This window comes from Falco peregrinus, chromosome 7 (genome assembly GCF_023634155.1).
Source record: "Falco peregrinus isolate bFalPer1 chromosome 7, bFalPer1.pri, whole genome shotgun sequence".
Taxonomy (NCBI): Eukaryota; Metazoa; Chordata; class Aves; order Falconiformes; family Falconidae; genus Falco; species Falco peregrinus.
The window spans coordinates 66,551,591-66,575,109 of NC_073727.1; the positions used below are offsets into that span (position 1 = coordinate 66,551,591).

The window sequence follows — 23,519 nt, forward strand, 5'->3', positions numbered from 1 at the left end:
AAAACCATAATTTCTTTTCAGCTGGTCTTACAGTTATGCAGTTTCTCTGATAAAAGCACTGTACACATCTGGTTAAATGCCTAGAATTATATTTCTCCATTGTTGTTGTCTATTAGGCAGAATCTTCTACTGGAATTATGAAAGACAGCTTTTCCAAACATGTGGAGAGGAGGAAAATATAGAGGGTCTGACAAGTACACGGAATATTAACAGAAAATTCTGCTATTGATAGGAGGGCTTCTGTAAACCCAGAGCAACGCAGAGTCAGCTCTGTAACAGGATGGGCAGTTCAAAACTCTGCAGGCAGGTATTTCTGACAAGGCGGTCCAGAATTTAAACTTCTGTGACCTTCTACCAAACCTTAGATAACAAAGGCAGACTAGAAATAGTACTAGCTGCGGTCATAAAAATCATCCACCCAGACTGAAATCTTCCTTAAAATAGAAGTTACAGCCTTCTTGGGAGGATCATTCCTAAAGATTAACAGAGCATTCACTACTTGTGGGGAAAAAAAATGGGCCTAAAATTGGAAGGCGTCATTTTATAGAGCAGACATGGCAGGACAGAGACAGGGAGTCGTGGAGAGGGGAAGCGAGGCCACCCCCAGCATCTCAGAGGAAGCAATTAGAATGAACTCCATGTGCGGGGAAAAAAATCACCCTGTTGACACGAACATCACTGAGAGACCGGCAGGTCCCTGCACTGGCTGGCTCTGGTGAGTGGAGGCTAGACAGACACAAAACTCTGATTGTATTGATCTAGGTAATAAAAAATTTAAAAAGAATAAGAAAAAGGTCTTTTTTTTTTTTTTTTGTAGGAGCAGGAATGAGCTAGGAAACTGATTGCAGAATAGGCTGGTAACTTATTGATCACTGTTCAGGGCAGCTGGAAGTGGAATAAAAGATATAGGGAGGGGAAGGCCAGCAGCCACCCCAGAAACAAGTAGATGAACTCTGGCTGGTATATGGGTGTATGGGAAAACTGGGATCCAGACACATCAGCTCTTGATCAAGTTATGTGGCAGATATTTAAAAGAGAATCAGAGATGGGAGACTTACCGGTTTATGAAATTTGTAGCTACACAAATTCCAAGACAGTGTTTCATCACAAGTTTCTCCTCACTCTGTCTAAAGTGGTTGGCCAGCCATTGTCCACTGCAATATTTTACACCCATGTTGACATAAAAAACCATTTTGATAAGTAGATGGCTGAGATCAATAGATTTGTGGTGTCATTAACAGACATGCATTATAGCATACAGAGAACCGATTATTTATTCATACATAGAATAGTTCCCAATGGACTAGACGTTTTACAACCTACATGTAAAATAGGCTCAGTGAGATCAAAATGTAAATGTTATAACTCATGTAGAAAGGTTTGGAGAGTGGAGAAAGTGTAACTTTCTCATATATTTGCTCATTAGAAAGTCTAGTCCATAACACATGAAATACCAACAATGCCATATTCTCAGTTTCTGATAGGCATGATAGCAGACTGAGTTCAGCAAGGAGTATGGAAGGAGTGGATTGCTCTAGAGAATGTTCTAGATGCTGTTGTGTCCTAGCTTACTCTGCTGAAGGATACCGAGTAGAATATCTACTCCACTCCGTTACACTCGTTAACACTGCATGCTACAACCAGCATGCACTTCTGATGTTGTTCAGAAATTTACACAGAAAATGGCCCTAATTTGCTAACCTACTAACATGCGGTATTGTTCACACACCAGGAACATCCTACATGCTACTTAGCTAAATTGCTGCTTCTGCTTTTTCATTCCTAAATAACAGCAGTCCAGCGAATGACAACTCGTACAACCAATGTGTAAGTGACTTGATTTAATATTCCTAAAATGTAACACCACTTCACATATGACTTAAAATACAGTGAAAATATAGTTGTGTTTTCATATACATGAAAACAAATTTCAGCTTTGCAAGTACTTTGGGCCTGCCATAGAAACGCTATAAGAGAAGAGGTGACCACCTATTAATTATTTTAGACGGGTGATGACATATAATATTGCAAAATAGGAGTAACCCATCTTTTAAGAATCTGAGCAGAAATTATTTTCAGTTGTCTGCAACTCCATAAATATATAAGAAAAATCTTGACATTAAACATTGGTGATGAATCATGATTTCTTTATCTTTAATGCTTTAAGTTTCATAGATCACGGTATGTATGAACTCTTCACAGGCTTTCATACCATGATTATTGCTGTGGACTTTTTCTATTTTGTTTTTGCTCGTTTATCCCTGAAAATCTATAAAGATGTCAATGTAATGTCATGACTCATCACACACCTCCTTTACACACACATATTTGCTTAAAAATATGTCTGCTAGGAGCACCTGAAATATTGCTATATTTTGAAAATAAAACTTCTTCCTATTTATTTGAGTGCAGAACATCATTCTTTGGTTAACCTGCAGCTTGTTTCTACATATGTATTCATATGAACCATGGTTACTTGACTGTAGCAATGAAAGTTATCTGTATACCTGAGTAAGTTTATGGCCTGAGTTAAGTGTTTCTTTTTTCTTTTTCCTGCAGGGAATAGAATTCTTAACATAGGTCACAGAAAACTTTACAAAAGTTTTATACAAAGTTTCATATATGAAAGACTGAATGAAGGAAAGCACTCGGCATTATTTTTCCCCCTCCAATCTTCTAACTTAAATCTAGATTTATCTGCATATAAATATACAGAACATTTTCTGTAATTGCTCTCCTAGCACAGCAGATGACTTGTCAGTAGATAATAATATACTTTACACTTAATTAATTCTTGCATATGTACTATTAGAAAGCATTTTACAAATAAGACCATACAGTAATGACCACTTTACAGCTAGAGAGAGAAGAGAGATATTAATCGATTTGTTAAGAGCTAAGCAAAGGATAAAAGCAGGATCAAATATAGAACACTAGGATAAAATTCTTATGTGCTTTATTTCAACAAGAAGTTTGCTGTTCATTTCTATGGAGCAATGATTTTATCCCAAGTGCCCTACCTTCTTATCTATAGGACAGCGTAGCCTAGCACTCATTGCATTTACCTGCACTTGAGATAATTGACCCCAGCCAGCCACTAAGCCCAACAGAGGGTGTTCACTCTTAATATAGTATTTTTATTTTAATTTTTGTCTTTGTATGGACTGCTGTGCTCGTGCATGAGGTCCCTTTCACTTCAACTACCTGCAATTAGAAATTTAAATATAAACTAGTTCTCTGAGCCTCTTTTGTTGCTAGTGAAGAAAAGATCTGCAACTCCAGAATATGCTTCATTCCACCTATCTGAAGACAAAGATGAATTATCAGTGTAAGCTGGTCCTGCTGTCAGAAGAAGCTGTTCTGGAGTTTTCCCCCTTCTTCATGTATTCATTGCAAAGCGTGAGATGCAGCGTGTGGTGAGTGCATCTGAGTTGAAACTAACCGGGGAGAAAAGTGGCTAGTTTTCAGCCAGTTCAGGTCTCTGGAATGATTTATCACACAGTTGTACAGATGTTGGTATCAGCACAAGAGACAAACCTATGCAGGGCTGGGAAGAAGGGGCTGTGAGTAAAAGCAGTGCAAGACTGCTTTCTTTGCTGGGTAGCACCAGGTTACAGGATCTACCAAACTCTAGTCTTATCCACCTGTGCTGGTTTTGGCTGGGACAGAGTTATTTTTCTTTGCAGTATGGGGCTGTGTTTTGGATTTGTGCTGGAAACAGTGTTGATAACCCAGGGATGCGTTTGTTACTGCTGAGCAGGCTTGCACAGAGCCAAGGACTTTGCTGCTTCTTACATCACCCCACTGCCAGCGGGCTGAGGTAGCCACAACAAATTGGGCGACACAGCTGGGACAGCTGACCCCAACTGACCCAAGGGATATCCCAATACCATATGACGTCATGCTCAGCATATAGATCTGGGGGAAGAAGAATGAAAGGGGGAGGTAGCGTCATTTGGAGTGATGGCGTTTGTCTTCCCAAGTAACTGTTGTTACATGTGCCAGAGCCCTGCTTCCCTGGGGATGGCTGAACACCTGCCTGCAGATGGAAAGTGGTGAATGAATTCCTTGTTTTGCTTTGCTTGTGTGTGTGGCTTTTGCTTTACTTATTAAACTGCCTTTATCTCAACCCAGGAGTTTTCTCACTTTTACTCTTCTGCTTCTCTCCCACCAAAGGGGAGCGAGTGAGCAGCCACGTGGGGCTGAGCTGCCGGCCAGGGTTAAACCACGACACCACCCAGCATATCAGGCAAGGTTAGTCTCACCTAGAGTTTATGGGCAATCAGTGCTAACTGGCATTAACCTTATCTGCTGAAGTTTAGTGTGATATCAGTACAATGAGGCCTTTTTCAACTCTGCCTCCATGAAGGGATTTGAGATGGTTAAATAATGATCAGATAAATACTGTTACTGGAAGTGGAAACGCTGAGTCCTCTGTTTATTTGTAACATCTTACATGCGAAGAGTTTGTTAGCTTCTAGACATTCTAATTATTAAAATTTTAAGAAATATAAAATTGAAAAAGACTGAGCAGTTTCCCTCCATTCTCTGATTTTATATTTGATCTAGTTAGAATTCTCTTAGATACTTATTTATTTTAGTGAGAAGGCAAGCCCAAAAGGATTAAACCTTGCCTGCAGCTTTGTTTTTGAGCAAAAGTCAATTATGGCTGGCTAAATATCCCTGAGGTAAACATGTGTGAGGTTGATAATGTGGTTAGAATAGCAACAGCAGTTGTAAAGGAGACACTGGTGTTGATGGAGTTAACATATTCCATATTGCTATTGTGCAAAATATTACAGACACTTCCAGTCGGGGAGCATCAATCAATTTTTGTTAACTTTCAGTATGTTTTCTTCCTGATGGAGCTAATATTACATCTAAATATTATGTGTGCTGCATCTGTAAATTTCATTCCATTTGCTTAAGGAATCCTTCTGTATGAAAGATGTGATTTAAAAAACTACATTATTTACATGGTGCCATTGGATTGATTGTAGAATGGGTCAAATCCTGCTATCCTTAATGAGGAAAATATTGACTAATGACTTAAGTAAATATTATCTGAATTCAATGAATGTTTAAGTCTCTTGTATTAAGTATTCAGAGGAGCAGAACCTGGTTCATAGGTTTTCCTCTTATGAGTGCACTTAACCAGCCCTGCTCACACTTACTATTTCCTTCTATATTTTGCCAATCAAAATTATGCAGCTTCAACAGATAATGCTACAAACATCATATATCACAACATTATGCAACCCCATAGCAGAATTCACCGTGGCAACTGCAAGTTTCTCACATTTAGAGAAAAGAACTGGAATTATGTTCCTACAGGCTGGCTGAGTGCTTTAACCACTGACATTGGGTGAAGGGAGGCAGAAGCTGCAGTACAACTGTCTTTCAACTATTTTGGAGAAAAGGCTGATTTTACTGCAGGAGAAGGTAAAGGGACTGTGACATGTAGAGAAAGAATAGCATTCCTTCACCATAGAGAGCAGTGGGTCTTAGCACACCTCTGCATCAGCTAGCTTGAAGTGACTCCTGACTAGGACATTAACACAAAAAATGCCAGCGGGAGGTCGCAGGCTCTTTCAATGCATTTTTTAGGAGCCTAATGCCAAACGTTGGTCTATGACTTTCCATGAGTGGTAGGGCATCTAACGCCTTTGCCCCTCTAGTCTTCTCAGTGTATTTTGTCGCCCGATCTATAAAATGGAAATAATTTTATCTCTCGGGATGCTGGGAATAGAAGATTGCAAGACACTCAACTATTGAGGTGATCTATGGTGGTGGTTTGACCCTGGCTTGATGCGAGGTGCCCACCAAAGCCGCTCTGTCACTCCGCTCCTCAACCAGACAGGGGAGAGAAAATATAACAAAGGCTCATGGGCTGAGATAAGGACAGGGAGATCACTCAGCAGTTACAGTCACAGGCAAAACAGACTTGACTTGTGGAAAATTAGTTTAACTTATTACCATTTAAATCAGAAAAAACACCTTCCCCTCACCTTTCCCTTCTTCCTGGTCTTAACTTAATTCCCTATTTCTCTACCTCCTCCCCCTGAGCAGCACGGAGGATGAGGAATGGAGGTTATGGTCAGTTCATCACATGTCTCTGCAGCTCCTTCCTCCTCACGCTCTTCCTCTGCCCCAGTGTGGGGTCCCTCCCATGGTAGACAGTCCTCTATGAACTTCTCCAACATGAGTCCTTCCCACAGGCTGCAGTTCTTCATACAGTGCTCTAGCCTGTGTCCCCTCCACAGGGCGCAGACCTTGAGGAACAGATTGCTCCACCGTGGGTCCTCCGTGGGATCACAAGCCCTGCCAGCAAACCTGCTCCAGCCCAGGTATCCCTCAGGTCACAGCCTCCTTTGGGCATCCACCTGCTCCGGTGTGGGGTTCTCCATGGGCTGCAGGTGGATATCTGCTCCACTGTGGGCCTCCATGGCTACAGGGACACAGCCTGCCTCACCATGGTTTTCACCACAGGCTGCAGGGGAATCTCTGCTCTGGCACCTGAAGTCCCCCTGCCCCTCCTTCTTCACTGACCTGGGTGTCTGCAGAGTTGCTGCTCTCACACAGTCTCACTCCCCTGTCTCAGGGGTGCAGATTTCCTACACATACCCCCACCCCACCCCCCACCCCCCAATATGCTATCCCAGAGGCACTACCATCATCACTGATGGGTGCTTCCTTGGCCAGCAGCAGGTCTGTCTCAGAGCCGGCTGGCATTGGCTCTCTTGGATGTGGGGGAAGCTTCTGGCATCTTCTCACAAAAGCCACCCCTGTAGCCCCCTCCCCTTACCAAAACCTTGCCGTGCAAACCCACTACAGCCATGGTTAAAATAACCAAACATTGACAGATAGAAAAAAGGTGAAGAAGTAACTTGAATGTATTATACCCATTTTGTTGAAATGGCTAGCCAAGAAAAGAACCAGTAAAACTAACAGGGATAGGTAATTTTACAACAGGTACTGTTTTTATTTCTTAGCAATCTATGAAATACCATTATACAGGATATAACCTGATTGCCATAGGTTGAATTAATCCTTTCCCACTGTCTTCTTAAGGTATTTTGCATTTATTTACTAGACTGTTGTGTGTTCTAGGTGGTCGTTTTCCTGGATGTTCCATTTGCTGTCCTCTTCCCTCTGCTCTTCCAGAAAGGTTACGGTAAACAAAAAGGAAATCAGTGACTGATATGACAAGGTATTTGGCCACATGTGTTGATCTCACAGTATATGAAAAATAGTATGCTTCCTCTCAATTGTGGTCTAACTGCCTAACAGCCTGAGTTACTCATTCAAAAATAAAATGCAAAATAGCAACAAAAATTTAAAGGCATAAATCTTTTAAGTTGTTCAGGTGCAAAATGTCTGCAAAATTATTTCAATGAGAAGTAGGAACTAAAGTGCTTTTGAGGATTGAGGCTATAGAGTTTCATTTTCTACTGAATTATGCTATTGTACTTCTATTTGCATTAGTATATTTTACCTATTTAACGGACTACAAAGTCCAATTTATCAATTTTCCTCTAAGCTGGCGTTATTCATGTTATGGTGGAATATATTTATACCTATTGATTTAATGCTGTTTCTGTTCCACGACCAAAACACAGTAAGCATGGGGCAATGAATATCAAAGTACTCTCAATTACAGAGACCTCCTGTGAAGAGCTGAAATCCCCATCAATGGAAGGAAGTTGAATGTGTTGAACTCCAACGTAAATTATAAAGATAGAATAAAACAATCTTAGAGCATTATGAAAGATTTCATTTGGAGAATAAGGATGAAAAATCAAGAACACAAATATTGGAAAATGCCAGAAGTCTTTGCAATCTTACTATGACCCCTTTCAATGTATGTCATGTGAAAGTGTCTTTAATTACACGTTCTCATATAATTTTTGTCACAGTCCCTGACTAATTTAACACCCTGAATGGGTGATACCCCCAAAATGAGTAGTAATTAGGTATTTACTTTAGTTTTCTTTGTTTGAGATGTGGGACTCCCTTATGTTTCCCTTGCAAGATTAAAACTTAATCCTGAATGTAGAAATACTGACCTTGTCAGCATAGAAATACTTCCTATCGTACTCTTGCCTAGTGTCATAGTGCTCCTTAGCTATTTATTAATTTAACTTCAATGTGTTCTTGTGTTAAAAGATGCCATTTTCCCTGTTTTAGAGATGGAAGAACAAGATTCTCAAACGCACTTAAAACAAGGTAAGAGGCAGGGTTTTTTCATAATTTATATTCACAATTTGTTTTCATAATTTGTGTGATCTGGTAGCAAAGGCTGCATGGACTATGAGGAGTAACACTGAGTTCTTACCTTATCTATAAAACAGATTCCACAGACCACGTGGGGGCCATAAAACGAGGAGCACGCAATCACCTAGGAGATTTCTGATTTAAGGGCCTCTGTAATGGTGCGCTGACATTCTGACACATAAACACCATAGCAGAAGTAAAGGTAAAATTTAACTCTTCGAGGTAATGCATGCAAAATTATGTTTCTTTCTTTGCAGTCCCTTGTCATGCTCATTACACGGATCTTGGCTTCTGCAGTGAGTGATGTGAATGGGGATCTGATTCGTCCCACAGCCCTCTGAACTGATAGAGGGCTGGCACTGGATGAAGTGGAGGTGTCACTGGTGGGCAAAAAGTATTAAAACTTTCTTTACATGAAATTCTTTATAATTCTTTGTAGTATACCAATGTAATATGTGTTTTGTAACATTTTTGTGTAAAAAATGTCTGTAAAAAAGCATAGTTCACATGGAATTGTTTTATGCAAAGTAGGATAATGCTTGTAACTCTTCTATATGGGTTATTTCAGGCTGCCCTCGTCTTTCTTTAGCCGCTCTGTCCCCGACACTAAAATCAAACCCCAGGTGTCATCCCACATCAGCTCAGCCTAAAATATCATGTAACGGCCTTTCATGTGCTCACATTTTCATGATATGAAATACAATAGACTAAAAAGATCATACCTGGATTGTTGCATTAAGTACGTTCAATACAAATCTCTAAATAAAAAAGTCCATCAATGGAAAAGAATTCCAATATCTTGCCTTTTTCTTTGTTTACTCTAATTATGTAGGTTATAAAATTGAACCATTTTTGGTAAACCCCCTTTCTTGTCAGTGAAAATACTGCACCTTTCTCATTTGGGCAAGCATTTATTCAAGGTGTTCAAAGTGATTTGTGCGTAGTTTAACTCCTTTTGAGAAGTTAATGCTGAGATATGCTCATAACAGGTGTTGCAGATCTCATGTTATTTGATATTGATATAAAAACATATTGCATCTTCTGCCTTTATATGCTAGGAGGACTGATAGGAGCTGATAAATATGGAGATATTTAATGCAATTCCTTTAAAGGAATTTAAGCATTTATGTTAGAAGCACAAATGAAAGACTTTTGATTTTTGTGCAAATAAATGTAATAAGGATATCTTTTTTTTTACTTCCCCAAATGCCTGTGCTTCTAACATACCATAAGAGATGATCTGCTATTTTAACAACCTAGGGGGTTGCTTCTAGTAGCAGTTGCCCTTGGTGAAGAATATATTTGCAAAGGATCAGAATGACCTTGTACTTTTGAGCCAGATTGGTGCTATTAGTATGTGATTTTGCTGAGAAGCTCCTAAAGAGGCAGTTATATTGTCTGTTGCTGCAAGTGCAACAGCACTATAGGAATATAAAAACAGGCATTGCAAAAAAATAATGCAAGTGGTACTTGCAATATCACTGCATCAGAACTGCAGCGATTTTGACACTTTATTGATACCATAAGGTTTCAAACATGCAAGTAGTTTTTTTGTATTCTCTTTAATTCAAAATAGCAGCACATGTGTGAATGGTGAGCAACACTCATAGCAGGTGTTCCAGGTCTCCTCGAAGACACAAAGTATTGTTGTCCCTCCTTTTTTCAGTTTGTGGTCCCCTCAAATCACTGGTTTATAAGCTGTGGAGAAATACATAGGAAAATAAAGAAAAATTAAAGATCTCAATTTCATCCCTGAAATGTGGAACAGTTCTGGGAATCCTGAAGTTGTTAAGGGGCAGAGGATGTAATTTCTCACCCAGATACATTAATGGTAAGTTCCTGATGACTCATTGCTTGTCATGCATCAGAAACAGCAGTGACTTAAAGAATGAAGGTTTGCAGAAAAACAAGGGAGCTGGGTAATGTACTTCTTAGAGGGGAGTTTTAGGCACAACAAACCTGGAGCTGGAGTTTTATTGCTACTTGCTTCCACAGGAAAAAAACATCACCCACTAAATCCTATATTATCAGAAAGGTTTTAATATAATGGGTGTGAATTTTGTTAAGGACCAGACTGTAAGAGATGTAAACTCACATGAGGTTTTATTCTACAAATTAATAATTTAGAACTGTCTCCCTTTCTGTATCTGTTCCTGACAGGATCAGGAGTCCATAGTAGAAGGAATCATTCTCTGATCAAATAGGAAAACTATGTAATATCTGAAGTGGTCATTGGCACTATAAGGCAGTGATCCTCAACTAATTTGGATATGTCATATTGAAAAGAAAAAAAAATCCCCCCCAAAAAAATACATCTAAGTTAAAGCAAAAACCAAAAAATACCACAACCCTGTACAACTGTCTGCAAGTTTCAGCTCTGTTTAGTTCAACTTTCTTTTGATACTCACTCTGCCTACTCTCAGAACTGAGTTCTCACGCTGTTTCACTAAACGTGTATGCATGCCTGTGTGGAAGGTCTAACCTTGTGCCCATCCAAATGATATCTGAATGCCTTTCTGACACTGTAGTGGGAATTTCTCTTTCCCAAATCATGCTTCTTTACAACAGCTGAAACAAAGGACTCTTATTATTATTATTATTCTTAAAGTCCTTTGCGCCAAGGCAATTACTGCTTTGTGTAAGGAAAAATATAAACAAAAAACCCTAGAAGCACTCGCCTCACCTTTCTTTTTTTTATATATATGCTAAACTTTTGTTTGCAGGTTGGAACATATTTAAGCTGCTATGCAAGTGCAGAAGTGCCTTTTGGAAAGTCAGCAAAGGTATTCCTGTTATCAGTTGCATCCTGGGCTTCCAGGATTCCTGCATTATCAAAGCCTACCGAATGAGGTCCTACAGGATGCCACTACTTTGGTGTTGATCTAACAGCGCACTTAAACGTATTGGTGGAATCTATTCACTAATGTTATTTATATGCCAATGCACTAAGCTTTCTATCATTATGCAATTATATTCTATAATTATGCGATTGACAGGGTGACAGAGCAATGTGAAGAAGCAGTTAGAACCCAGGATCACCCCAGCAACAGGGAAGAGAAACCTTCAGGGTTTTCTTTAAAACAATCTGAGAGTAGTTTTGAAGGTTGCACTACAATGCGGTCTGAAATCTGAAAGGGTAAGGAATAGCTTTTGTGAAAGGCAATGAATATTTAAGTGATATTTGCTTATTTATTTTTCAGTGTTAATGGCTATCAGTTTTCTGTTGTTGTAGACTGCTTTACTGAGTTGAATCAAGTGACTTGTATGGGAAGGTGTCATTCTCCTTTTACACCAGCACAGAGAGCTGAGGTGACTTGACCCAGTTTACTTAAGAGATCACAGCAGAGCCGGGCTTTGAATCCTAAAGAAAGGTAAGTGAATAATAGTTCTTGTGTGACAAACATGCTATGAAAGAAAGGAGTCTTCAGTGATGCATTTTATAGGGGACCCAAACTAATGAGTGTTTGTTGAGTGGTACTGCAGTTAGGATGCTACTGAGCAAAGCAGAGGTACTTGGCCAAATTTAATGTTTTAGAAGACCTATAGGTTATAAATATACATACTTATATATTACCATGCTATATATATATATATATATGGTAATGTATACAATATATAGTAACAGATATGTTACTATTTGTATACAATCATGTGTGTATAGTGATTCCATTCTGTGGAAAACTTCAGTAAGGCAGCCTGGGTAGGAGTTCACAAGATGTCTATGCCTACCTCTGATTTGAAGAACTTAAATTTTTTTGAGAAATTTGGGTTTAGTTAATTATGTTAGAAAAGTTTACTAACCGCTTGTAAAGCAATCACTTAAATTTAGCTAAGTAATTCTGATATCAAAAGCAGTGTGACAGAATATTGCTTGAAGACTACTTTAGCACTTTGTAATTGGCAGATGTTCTTAATTCTCCAGCACACAGGCCAATCCTAGAGGATTTTTAGGGCAAAAAAAAAAATAATGTTGGAGTTGCAGTATCTATACTAGTCGTTTCTGTAACAGACAAGAATCTAAATAGGAGATGTTATTTACCTTTCTGTTCCTCCTGTGAATAGAGCTGGCCATTAATTTTAAAATTTATTTTAAAATATGGAAATGTTGCTTTTTATCTAAATCAAAATTAAAAATATTTCAGCTTGTGAGTGAGCAGTGGTGAGTGGGACTGACTTGGTGTCTAGGTTGAGTTAGTGATGCACATCAGGTAAAACAAGTGCACCTGCTGCTGTTGCAGACTATGCTTCCCTCACTATCTTCTATCAAAGCTGTTCTGTTCTGCGTAAAGAAATATATATTAGGCTTCAGAAAAAGACTGAATCGGGCAGAGAAAGGATGTGAGCTGTAGATATGTCACGTGCTAAGTGAATGCCTTCCACTTGGGCTGAATACTTAAAACCCAAAGCCCCACACTCGAGCCCCTTTTTTGAATACTCAAAAACAAAAGAAGAAAAACTTATGCTTGAAACCTTAGGGAGTGGAATTTTTCAGGCTGTGCACTGTGACAGTGAAAAGGAAAGGGAGAGAAGAAATAAGAATAGCACCAGGAAAAGGAAGACAACTGTTAATGGCAAAGCAAAACAGCATGAACAGTGAGGCAAAGATGGTGGAGGAATTTTGTAGAGCTTTACTGAAGGATGGATTTTTCCCTGCCTCTTCTTCACACTGGTCCCCTGTGCCTCCCTCTCGTGATGTGTTTATTTCCTCTTCCATTTTCATCATGATGTGGCAACTAGAGAAGGACCTTTCTATACTGGTTTACTTGTTTTGCATGTTTAGGACAAGAAGTACTCCTATATCTTCTCCTGGTTAACTTGATAAACCAATTAGTGCTTGTTCAGTTTACTGAACTCCATGCTTTTTGGTTTGTGGTTACATGCTCTCAGACCCTAACATCTGACAGAAAGCAAGGACACAGACTGAAGCAACTTTATTTCTGATCTACCTGTGATTTGTGGGTTCAACTCTTAACATTTATATTCCATTAACATTGTAGTTTCTGGACTGAATAAATATGAAATCTAATCTGTGCTCTCCAGAGGAAATCACTGTAACGCTTGAACATGACACTGTTGAAGGGATTTGGGTCAAACATTGATTTTTTTTTTTCCAGTATGCCAGTATCAGTGTATTTTAATTTAATTCAAAATACAAGGAACCAAGAGTTCATGAAAACTAGACTTATACTGAGATGGACTCATTTTCTCAGGGCTGCTATCTCTCAGTCTGCTGACACAGTGAACAACGGAGATAATTCAGTACTTTAAGGAACAGCTATAGGCTGCTAGGTTGAGATAGTCTGTATTTATGCTCATTCTGATAAATCTGAGAAGCAATTTGGTAATTGAAGTGTCTCCAGTGCAGCTTGAGCAAGGTGGCCTTCAATGAGTAGTGTTAAAGCCCAAGGGACTGAGTTTGGGTGGTGGAACTGGTGAAGGGAACTGATTTAGTAGCGTATTATTATGGTGCACAGTAAAACAAGGGTATATGTCAGAGATGCCAAATCTAGAATATCTCTAACAGTGAACCTTAGAAAATAGACTGGCCATGGCAAACTCCACTTGTAAGTAGATAATGAAAGCAAGCAATATTGCTGAATGTGTGCTTCAATACTCCAGTAGAACTATGGGATTCACAGAAGTAATGGACTCTTCTGGACATGAAGCTGAATTCCACGTGATTTCTGTGTATTTACTATTGGGATTTCTGGATAGTAAAGGGAGAAGGTTAGAGAGATGTAAGAATAGATTTCATTGATTAGCTTACAAGGAAGAAATTAGAAAATATGCCCCAAAATTGTAGATACACAAGTCTGAATGTTTTGGGCTGTTATCTAAGATAGAATGGTTTGGTCTGAAAGAGGTGAAAAGAACGTCTGTGTTGATTCACATATGTCCTGTGAACTTGTGTATTTGTTGTTTCTGTAACTGAAACAGATTTTCTAGTGTCCAGTGTTGTGCTGTGTCCTCAGCGCAGGGTTCCAATAATCCTGGCAGCAGATTACTTTATTTATTATTATTATTTTCAATAAATAGAGTTCAGATTATGAAATCCCTTCTCTTGCTAACAAACACCTGCTTCTGCAGGCAGATTCCCTGAGACTAGTGTAATTACTTGAAAGAGCGCTGAATAATTTCAGTGAGACTCCTACAGTCCTGATCCACTTTGGGTAGTTAGATTTAATTGTGTTTGAAAAGGAATAGAGCCAAAACAAAGTACAGGGGGGAAGAAATCTCAGTGGTTCCTATGGATATGCCTTCATAGTAAGTGAAATCCACATTCTTATCTGAGGTTTACCCCAGATCCCTCCCTGCCCCTGCTATTCACATCTCTAAATCCTTGACAGCTTGTCCATTGAATATTGACATATTTGCTCAGACAGAGGTATAGAATAAAGTCTGTACTGTGCTTTAAGAACAGTTCTAGCCCATCTACTTTGCAATGAGTATGCAACTGAAACTCACTTTTTTTTCCCCAGTTCTATTCCATATCTGAGAATTTTTGACCTTTTTCCTTCCTCCTGCACCAGAAACTCATGCATATATGTTTGTGTATGGTTACTGTTCAAATCCTCATTTCAGATGCTTTGCCTCACATCTGACCAGCAGAATCTGTCTCAGTCCAGAAATGCCAAAAAAACCCCAAGCCCAAACAAACAAAAAATCCCACCCCTGTTTGAGACTGGTGGTTGCTGGCCAGAACAGTGTTAAGTCAGTCACGGTGATTCTCACAGGTAGAGCGTGTGAATGACTCTGCCCACCTCTGAAGGAAAGACCAAAATTGGTCAGTGCACTAGGCACACATAAGCACATCTTGAAGTATCTTATCTGTGCCATCTAATTCAGAAAGCTGAGTTGAAAGCCTGAGTTCCTAAGTGGATCATCCAGAAGGCAATGGGCAGAAAATGAGCCAGTGGAGAGGACGGGAAAAAAAACCCAAAACCAAACAACAAAAAAACCCAAGGAGTGAAAAGAAGAATGGGAAAAATAGACTTGATGATTGAAGGTAATTGTTGCCATTCACTCCCACACAATATTTCATAACAAAATGTTTTGAGTTGTCCTCTGGATCCTACACGGATTCTTGTACAGAAGGCCAAGATTCCTAACTCAAGGATGTAGAGACCTCAAAAAATTTGTCACTGTGCATCAGGCCAAGGGCTTCAAGACACCTATGAAAAGGCCAGCACACTTTTTAGTAGCAAACCCTTATCTGTTGATTCATGACCCTGATGTGTTTTTTGCAGCACAAATTAATCTGCCACTCCAATGAGAAGATTTCTTTCCTCCCCACTGACCTTTTGCTGGTCACTGACTCTTGTGGCATTGCTATTTTGTAGTAATGAAAACTAAAGCAAGTGTCCTTTGAGTACATTCACTCCACTCTGGAGTTATTCCTTTATTCACTGCAACATCATTCACTGTAACTTCACGTAGACTTGGCCTGCTCTTTTATCCTGGTATTTTTGTTTTATCTCTGTGTACTCCCAATGCAAAGCCTAGTGTCATGCTAATGCATGCTATAGTAAGAGCACACAAATGTAGGTGGATGGTGAAGAGACTTAAATTTATTTTGGAACAAAAGAAATAGGGGTTGGTGTAAATTCTGAAAAGCACAGCAACGGGCAAGTCTGGCGACTGACCATCCACCAAGAGTTTGTACAATCTATCCTTACTGTTCCATGTAACCTCATCCACAAACTTTGGGGCTGGTCTCTCTCAGACGAAGGTCTAGGGTCAACACTGGCAAATCTCATAGCAGGAGGAGGAAGGAAGAAGAAACAGACTTGACATGACTGGATGACCTGGAAGTTATGCTGGGCATGATACTGGAGACCTACTGGAGATGAATCTATGGGAAAAAGAAGCAGCAGAGTCAAAGTCACAGACCAGTAAATGGCAGCCACTATCATTTTGACTCTTACTGAAGAAACAGCAGCAAGAGTGGGAACGTTCCCCAAATAGCAATCAATATAATAAGTGCTAGAAAAACTATTGTAGTTATGTTCTGGGTCACCGCACATGGAGTTGCAAGTTGATACTAGAGGCTTTTCCTTTAGCTCCCAGATATCCTTTGCCATGTATGATCCAAGACAGACTTACACGTGTGAAAAATTTGAGTGGAAGTAAAAGTTTACTCCAGCTACACATGAACTAATTGTTCATATGTATGTTCATATGTGAAGCTTGTGATCCATTTCCCTTGCATTTTTCTGTTCCTAAATCTATTATTTGGGCAAACTTTTATGCTGTTATGCTTACAGCAATGTCCCAGACAACGCAAAAATCCCAGATACTGTACTAAATGAAAATGCCTCTTGATGCTTGTTATACTTCAGATTCTTCTGTTTTCTGGCTATACGGCTGAGAGAAGGAGGAGATTTATTCTGTGGCTCTCTTCCTTAATTCACCACCTTATTCATCTATTTGCAAATTTTCCCTTTTTATTTGCTTGATAATATTTTGTTTTATTTTATTTAGAAGGAACTGAAAACAACAAAGTTCTTGGTTGAAAGATGTTTCCAACAACTCCAGTAGCTACTAGTCTTGCTCATTTCATGGCAAGCTGCTGCGTGAGTCATGAAATATCTCTTTCCTATTTTCGGGATAATCAGATAACCAGTTTTCTAATGGGAGTTCATAAAAATTACCCTTACTGCAGACCTGATCTGACTTCCCTGCTGTGCCAACTTTTTCTGCTTCTTCAACTCACCCTCAACCTTCTCTTCCTTGCAGTTTTATTCCCTTGTTTTGTGAGATGTGGGCCAGTATGGAGTCTTTCAATGTACCTTTTCCACCTGTCAAATGGTCTTACACGTTGTAACGAGCTGGTCCTTATTCACAGAGCATTTAAGGCAATTCTTAAGTAAGATTGGATAAGATTCCTGCACTGTTGCTGCATAGTTTACCTTAACTGGTTAGTGAAATCACACCCCTACAATTCAGGGTTAGGTGAGCCAATTTTTTATTTCTGGTAATTTGACCTTGCCCACTGCTGAAAAATGCAGAAGATCCCTCTGCTTTAGGTTCATATAAGCAAACATTTTGGCATAGGCATCATGCAATTCAGTCCCTAAATTTCCAAAGAGTCGTTGGAGTTTCCAGAACAACCAAAGATTTGGAGGAAGGAGAAGTGAAGGATAAATGAGTTGGAAAAACAGGATGGGGGTGGGGGGTGGGGAGGAGGTTGGTTGCTGCATAATCCTAAATAGTGCTCCACACCAAAGAGTCTCAATCTCCCTCTGAAGGCTTGACCGACTATTCAGTGAAAGCAAGCTTCCTTAACATCACTCAGTTTAGATGCGTAAGGTCGATGTGAATACCTGCTCACTTCCCCTCTGCCCCTCGTGCCCCTTTAACAAGGAGAAAATTGATTCCCTGTTTCTGAACAAAGGTCTGTAGCTAGGAGAGAGCATGGTCTCCCTGGCTGAGTAACAGCTGGGGAAAAATGAATAGACCATATGCTGGGGAGCAGCCGCCAGAATATTGGGACAAAGCTGTGGACCACTGCCAAGCCTCGCAGCTAAAGCCACAGCAGCCAAGGCGAGTGGGGGGGGGACGACTGCTCGGAAGGGGACCCTGCACTGGTCTGCTTTTAGGGACTGCAATGTATGAATTCCAAACAAAAGAAGAAAGAAATTATTTGTTTTCAGAAAGGTCCTTGCAGAAGAAAGTCATTTACCCAAGTGAACAGCCTTGTTAAAACTTGTGTAGTTCCCTTATGCTTTCCTTTTTTCCCCTGCCTGGCCATTCTCAGGAAAGCCTAGCCCACTGCAGAATTTTATCTGAGGGGGTCAGTGGCTACTAATTTCTTTATGTTATCTTTTCCACCCTTACTCATCTTTCTGCAGAAGCCGATTTGTTACTGTTTCTGCTGTGACCTAGGCTCAATGGCAGGAGGGGGCTCTGCTCAGGCAAGCATTGTGAACACCTGTAACAATTTTGCAGCCTCTGGAGGAGGAACTTAGTTTATGAAGGCTGTTATGCAACAGAAATCGATCTGCAATATGTTAATCTGAAACTTTTTTCCCTCATTCTTGGAAACTAATTATATATGCCAGTCTGTTCCAGGCCCACAGAGGATGCCCTTGGTGGTGATGTATAATTTTATTAGAGGTGGACTTGAGAGCTGAAGCTAATGAACATGGTGAGCTCCAGGAGAGAAATAACCAGGACCAACAGCAGCCTTCAGGCAAAAAAAAAAAGACACTCAGGCCTGGACCCAAGCTGTAACCCCACGATCTGTGGGACAGAGCCAATTTTTTTATATGAAATATCACTGTAAGCTGGGATGGTTGGGAGCTGCTGGCCCATTCTATACTCCGTGCTAAGTCTATACGAGGTGTTACACAGCTGATTGGTCTTACTCTGTGCAGTGAGTCAACGATCAGTTTGAGAAGTGGGGAAATAAAAAGAATCTTGGCTAAGTTCTGGTTTTAAAAAAATTAAATTTATAAATTAAGGCAATTCTTTATAGGAAGAATATATGGGTGTTATTAAAACCACACTTCAAGTTTCCAGTAAGAATCACATTCATTACAGTCCCTTTTGCATTTCTTTTATCAGACAGGTCTCTTCTGAAACTTCCTACTTTAAAACAGAATACCTGCTTAGAGAAACTTAGGCAAAAATAGTGAAACAGTTCACATTAATCAATTGTGACTGATTTAAGTGAAACCTAATTGCCTACATTGCTGATACTTATTTGTCTAACAAACCTAAATGAAAACAATTGGAAAAAATCCTTATGCAGTGTTTTACACCATGTTGGTTATTCCTCTGTAATTAGTCATTTCAGATTCTATATATCCAGTCCAGTGTAACTTGTCATATATTGGCTTATAATGTTTAAAGGGAAAAATAAATGAGAATATACTTCTGCAATGGCAATGATATCTACTAAATTTCCTTTTAAATATACACAACAAAATGGATTGTTAAAAATAATCGCCTGAGGATGGTGCTTCTTTCGTCAGTTTTCTACCAGAGCGCATCCTGCACTCTGACAGAAAATTGCTCATTAATCTCCAAGGAAGGACCAGTTTTTCAAAATAGTCACTCAACTATGCTGCCACCGTTAATTTTTTCAGCATTATGGGTGCCATTAATTGCTTGATGTGGTTGGTAACAACAATAATCCTTTTTGAATGGGACATTAACTCCAAAACAAGTCATTAGCTTTTGTCCACATACTGTAATTAACACTTAACCTTCCAGGAGGTAAGCATCATGACTTGACAGAAATTGCAAAGGCCACCATGCTACTTCAGATTTGACTTCTTTCTCTAATATTTATATTCACCCTCAAGATATTGCAGTAGGGTGTTTTTGGTGATCACTGTTTTACTAGCAACCACTTGCATTCGGAGCGGTAGACATAGTAAAGGTAAGGGATCTGCTCCGCACTTCGAGCCTTGGGGAGATTTTTCCCTTCTTTTTTCCCCTCCAGCTTTTTTGCTTCCTAAAATGGGGGAAAGGTATGGATGCTTCAGATTACTTCTTCTCAGATGTGTGAGATAGATAGGTCACCTGGCAGGGATGTATTGAGCCACCTTTTGGAGCAGAGCAGAGGCTGTTACTGAGTGGCTGTCGGTTGAGGTGGAAAAGACAAGAAATAAAATATTTTCCTATCTCATACATGCCATACTTTGCCTTTGCAACCTCTGCTCACGTCTGCTACATCTCACCCCAACGGGTGCTGGAATGAGAGGTGAGGAAACAGAGAATAGCTGAGCATCATGGAGTGGAAGAATCTGCCAGAACTGGAGCTGCTTTGATGTGAATTTTGTCAAGAAAAGTAATGTCTTTGTTTTAGCTTTAAGGAAGACATAGAGGGATTGGTTTTCAATGCCTGATCCTCATTTTGGTACTTGGTAAAAGGTGCAGAATTAAGGGCTGTGCATCTATGCAATATGGAGCTCAAAATCTCTGCAATGGTGTCAGCTTTTTCCCCAAGCTACTTTTACATGGCTCTGATGTCAGTAAAGTCACTTCTAATTCATTATAGTATGACTTCAGACTCAGTTCATTTGACTTTGCAGTCTGGGACCAAACCCAGCCTGTTTGAAGTACACATACATGGACAGAAAGGTGGAAGGGCATAAGATATATTTGTTTTTATACTTAAGATAACACTTCTTTATTTGGTCTATGCTTAAAAATGAATAAATAATTTTAAAAAGAACAATAAATTTTACCTGCAAAATAAGCCCCTAGTAAGTCTATTTAGTTGAGATTTTTAAAAGCAGTATGTGATTTAAGATATACGGTCTCCCTGAAAACCGAAGAAGTTTGTGCTTCTAGGCTGCTAAAGCATATTTAATATGCCTGTTTTTATTGGATTCTTCTTATTGGATTCACTGGTAGCTTAGCTCAAATTGAAGCAGAGCTTTGGTATATCATTCCTCCAGGACTAAAATGTCAGCTACTGACACAGTCTCAAATATTTCCTGTTTCTTGACTGTGCTTTTTCAGAACATTGGTTGGTGGTATCAAAGGGCGCTTCCCAGTGGCACCTTCCGCTGGTTGAGAAATTAGTAACCTGGAGATGCTCATAAGTCTTGCCTGCTTTGCTCAGAGATAGTAAACACTCAAGCAAAATTACATGCAAGTAATACTCCCTGCAGACACTCTGAGGAAGGCACTGGGATTTCCTAACCCTGCAGCAAATATGCAGCTTACTTCAACACGTCTTGCTTATCTACCTATTCTTTATCTAATTATTCCCATACTCTGGCCTACAGGTTTGTGGTTTGTTTTTCTTTTTTCTTTTTTCTTTTTTTTTTTTCCCCCAGTTTGCCTAATACCATGGAGTGTGCAGAAAAGGCTGGTGTTAAGTCTCACTACAGGTGCTTTAGCCATAAGGTCATTTGTGTAATATTCTTTGGCTGATGCTGTTGTCTAGCAGCACTTTATATGCTCTGTATGCTTGGAAGCATTAAAAAATTTCCACTCCCCTTTTTTAGTGCATTTTACCTCTTCCAGGTTTTGGGTGTCTTGCATTATTTACCTCTTAGTTTTCTGGGGTTTTTTTCAGCTGGGGCTATATTATTTTTGTTGTTTAAAAATATATTGAACCCCAAAAAATGGCAGGGGTGGAGAATGCTAACACCTGAGTCAATACAAGTGCATACAGTTAAAAAGAGAAAGTGTTTTGCACTTAGATCAGAAGGATTTTGGACTTTAGACTTCATTTATCCATTTTTTTAGAGATTTTGATTGCTGATACCATTTTCTCTAATAGCCATTCTGACTTAGATATGCATGCCGTGCACTATAAATTATACTGGAAAACAATTAAACTACATGTATTTAAGCTATGAAGCCAAATGTAACAGAGTTTGGTAAGAGCTTGTATTAAGTAGGTGGCTGGCCCAGGAAGACCATTTTCACGGTGATAACGAGTATTGACTATTGTTATTGAAAATTAGGGCAAAGTTAAGTTTGTTGGCTATGAAGTCAATATAAAGATTAAAACTGTGTAGATACACTTTTGAATCTAATGTCATTTTTCTGTGTCAGTATGTGTGTTTTTTCAGGAAAGTGCTCAGCTCTCTAAATAAAATCTTCATGGGATTATTTTCAGATTATTTGACTGGAGCTCATGAAAAGAGGCTTTGTTTATTTTATGGATTTACATCTAATTTCTTAAAAATAATATTTTTGTAAGTGGGCCAGTAGATCATATTAGACCACAAAAGAAGTATTAGTTTTCTTGCTGCTTCTTTTTTTCTGGAAGATTGTTAAGTGTGACTCACTGTCCTTGGTAAATGGATTTATGGTTTTTTCAGGAAGTTTGCAGCTTGCAGAAGGGGCAATGAGGGTGTTTGGTAAATTATCCACTTTATCTTTTTTTTTAGAAATGTGCTGGGAAAGATTTAGAAGAAAAAAAGGGAAAAAAATGGCATTGAAGTAGGGAAAACCCGACTGGAGTTAGTAAAACTGGGTAGAAATTTTCTTTTAAGGTGGTGGAAAGTATCAAACCAATCTTTTCTCATCCAGAAGCTGCTGAGCCAATCGGCAAATAGATGGGGGGTGAGAATGCGATAGGATTGAGTGCACCCATAGCAAGTTTGCTGATGACACCAAGCTGAGTGCTGTGGTTGGCATGCTGGAGGAAAAGGATGCCATCCAGAGGGCCAATGACAGGCTTGAGAGGTGGGCCTGTGCAAACCTCATGGAGTTCAACAAGGCCAAGTGCAGAGTCCTGCACCTGGGTTGGGGCAGCCCCTAGTATCAGTACAGGCTGGGTGGAGAATGGATTGAGAGCCGCCCTGAGGAAAAAAACTTGGGGCTGCTGGTCAAAGACAATGTGTGCTTGCAGCCCAGAAAGCCAACTGTATCCTGGGTGGCATCAAAAGAAGTGTGGCCATCAGGTCGAGGGAGGTGATTCTCCCCCTCTATTCTGCTCACTTGAGACCCCAGCTGGAGCACTGGTTCAGCAATGGGGCCCCCAGCACAAAAAGGACATGGACCTGTTGGAGTGGGTCCAGAGGAGGGCCACCAAGATGATCAGAGGGCTGGAGCACCTCTCCTGTGAAGACAGGCTAGGGGAGTTGGGGCTGTTCAGCCTGGAGACGAGAAGGCTCCGTGGAGACCTTGTAGCAGCCCTTTGGTGCCTAAAGGGGTGTGCAAGAAAGCTGGAGAGGGACTTTTTGTAAGTGATAGGGCAAGGTGGAATGGCTTTAAACTGAAAGAGGGTAGATTTAGATTAGGTATTAGAAGAAATTCTTTACTGTGAGGGTGGTGAGACACTGGAACAGATTGCCTAGAGAAGCTGTGGCTGCCCCATCCCTGGAAGTGTTCAAGGCCAGGCTGGAACGGGCTTTGAGCAACCTGGTCTAGTGGAAGGTGTCCCTGCCCATGGCAACAGGTTCTGGAACTGGATGATCTTTAAGGTCCCTTCCAACCCAAACCGTTCTATGATTCTATGTTAAGACAAGAATATCACTCCAATTTTCCTTCTTATGTGCAAGGAGCTTTCACATGCAGCAGCACACCTAGGGTACTTTCTTATTCTCTGAGGCAGCAGATAACATAGCATAAATAACTTGTGCTTTGACTTGGGAATTTGTTTCCCTCCTCTTTAAGAGTAATCAGCGTCAGCAAGTGATGTGAAAGTAGAAGGTTTTTAGTGCACAGCAGTGGCAACATGAGGAACATCAGTCTGTGTGGAACTTGTGATGGGACAATGCAGAACCGTTGTAATTCAAGATTTCAGTAGCCTAAAGTGCAAGTCTCTTGAG

The 23,519-nt window shown here is 39.9% G+C and overlaps 2 long non-coding RNA genes across 10 annotated transcripts; both read left to right on the plus strand.

Annotated features, from left to right (window-relative positions):
* Nucleotides 1–838: 838 nt before the first annotated feature.
* On the plus strand, nt 839–9,148 carry LOC114012380 (uncharacterized). Of its 9 annotated transcripts, none has more exons than XR_008748256.1 (4): nt 839–6,416; nt 7,111–7,210; nt 8,167–8,226; nt 8,532–9,148. It is a non-coding gene; the product is annotated as an uncharacterized LOC114012380 (long non-coding RNA). The 9 variants fall into 9 exon arrangements; XR_008748251.1 differs by lacking the exon at nt 8,532–9,148 and adding an exon at nt 8,352–8,521; XR_008748249.1 differs by lacking the exon at nt 8,532–9,148 and adding an exon at nt 8,352–8,521 and having other exon boundaries at nt 8,188–8,226.
* Nucleotides 9,149–11,290: 2,142 nt separating this feature from the next.
* On the plus strand, nt 11,291–22,103 carry LOC114012383 (uncharacterized). The gene is made up of 3 exons (XR_003554785.2): nt 11,291–11,410; nt 11,507–11,645; nt 22,065–22,103. It is a non-coding gene; the product is annotated as an uncharacterized LOC114012383 (long non-coding RNA).
* Nucleotides 22,104–23,519: the final 1,416 nt, after the last annotated feature.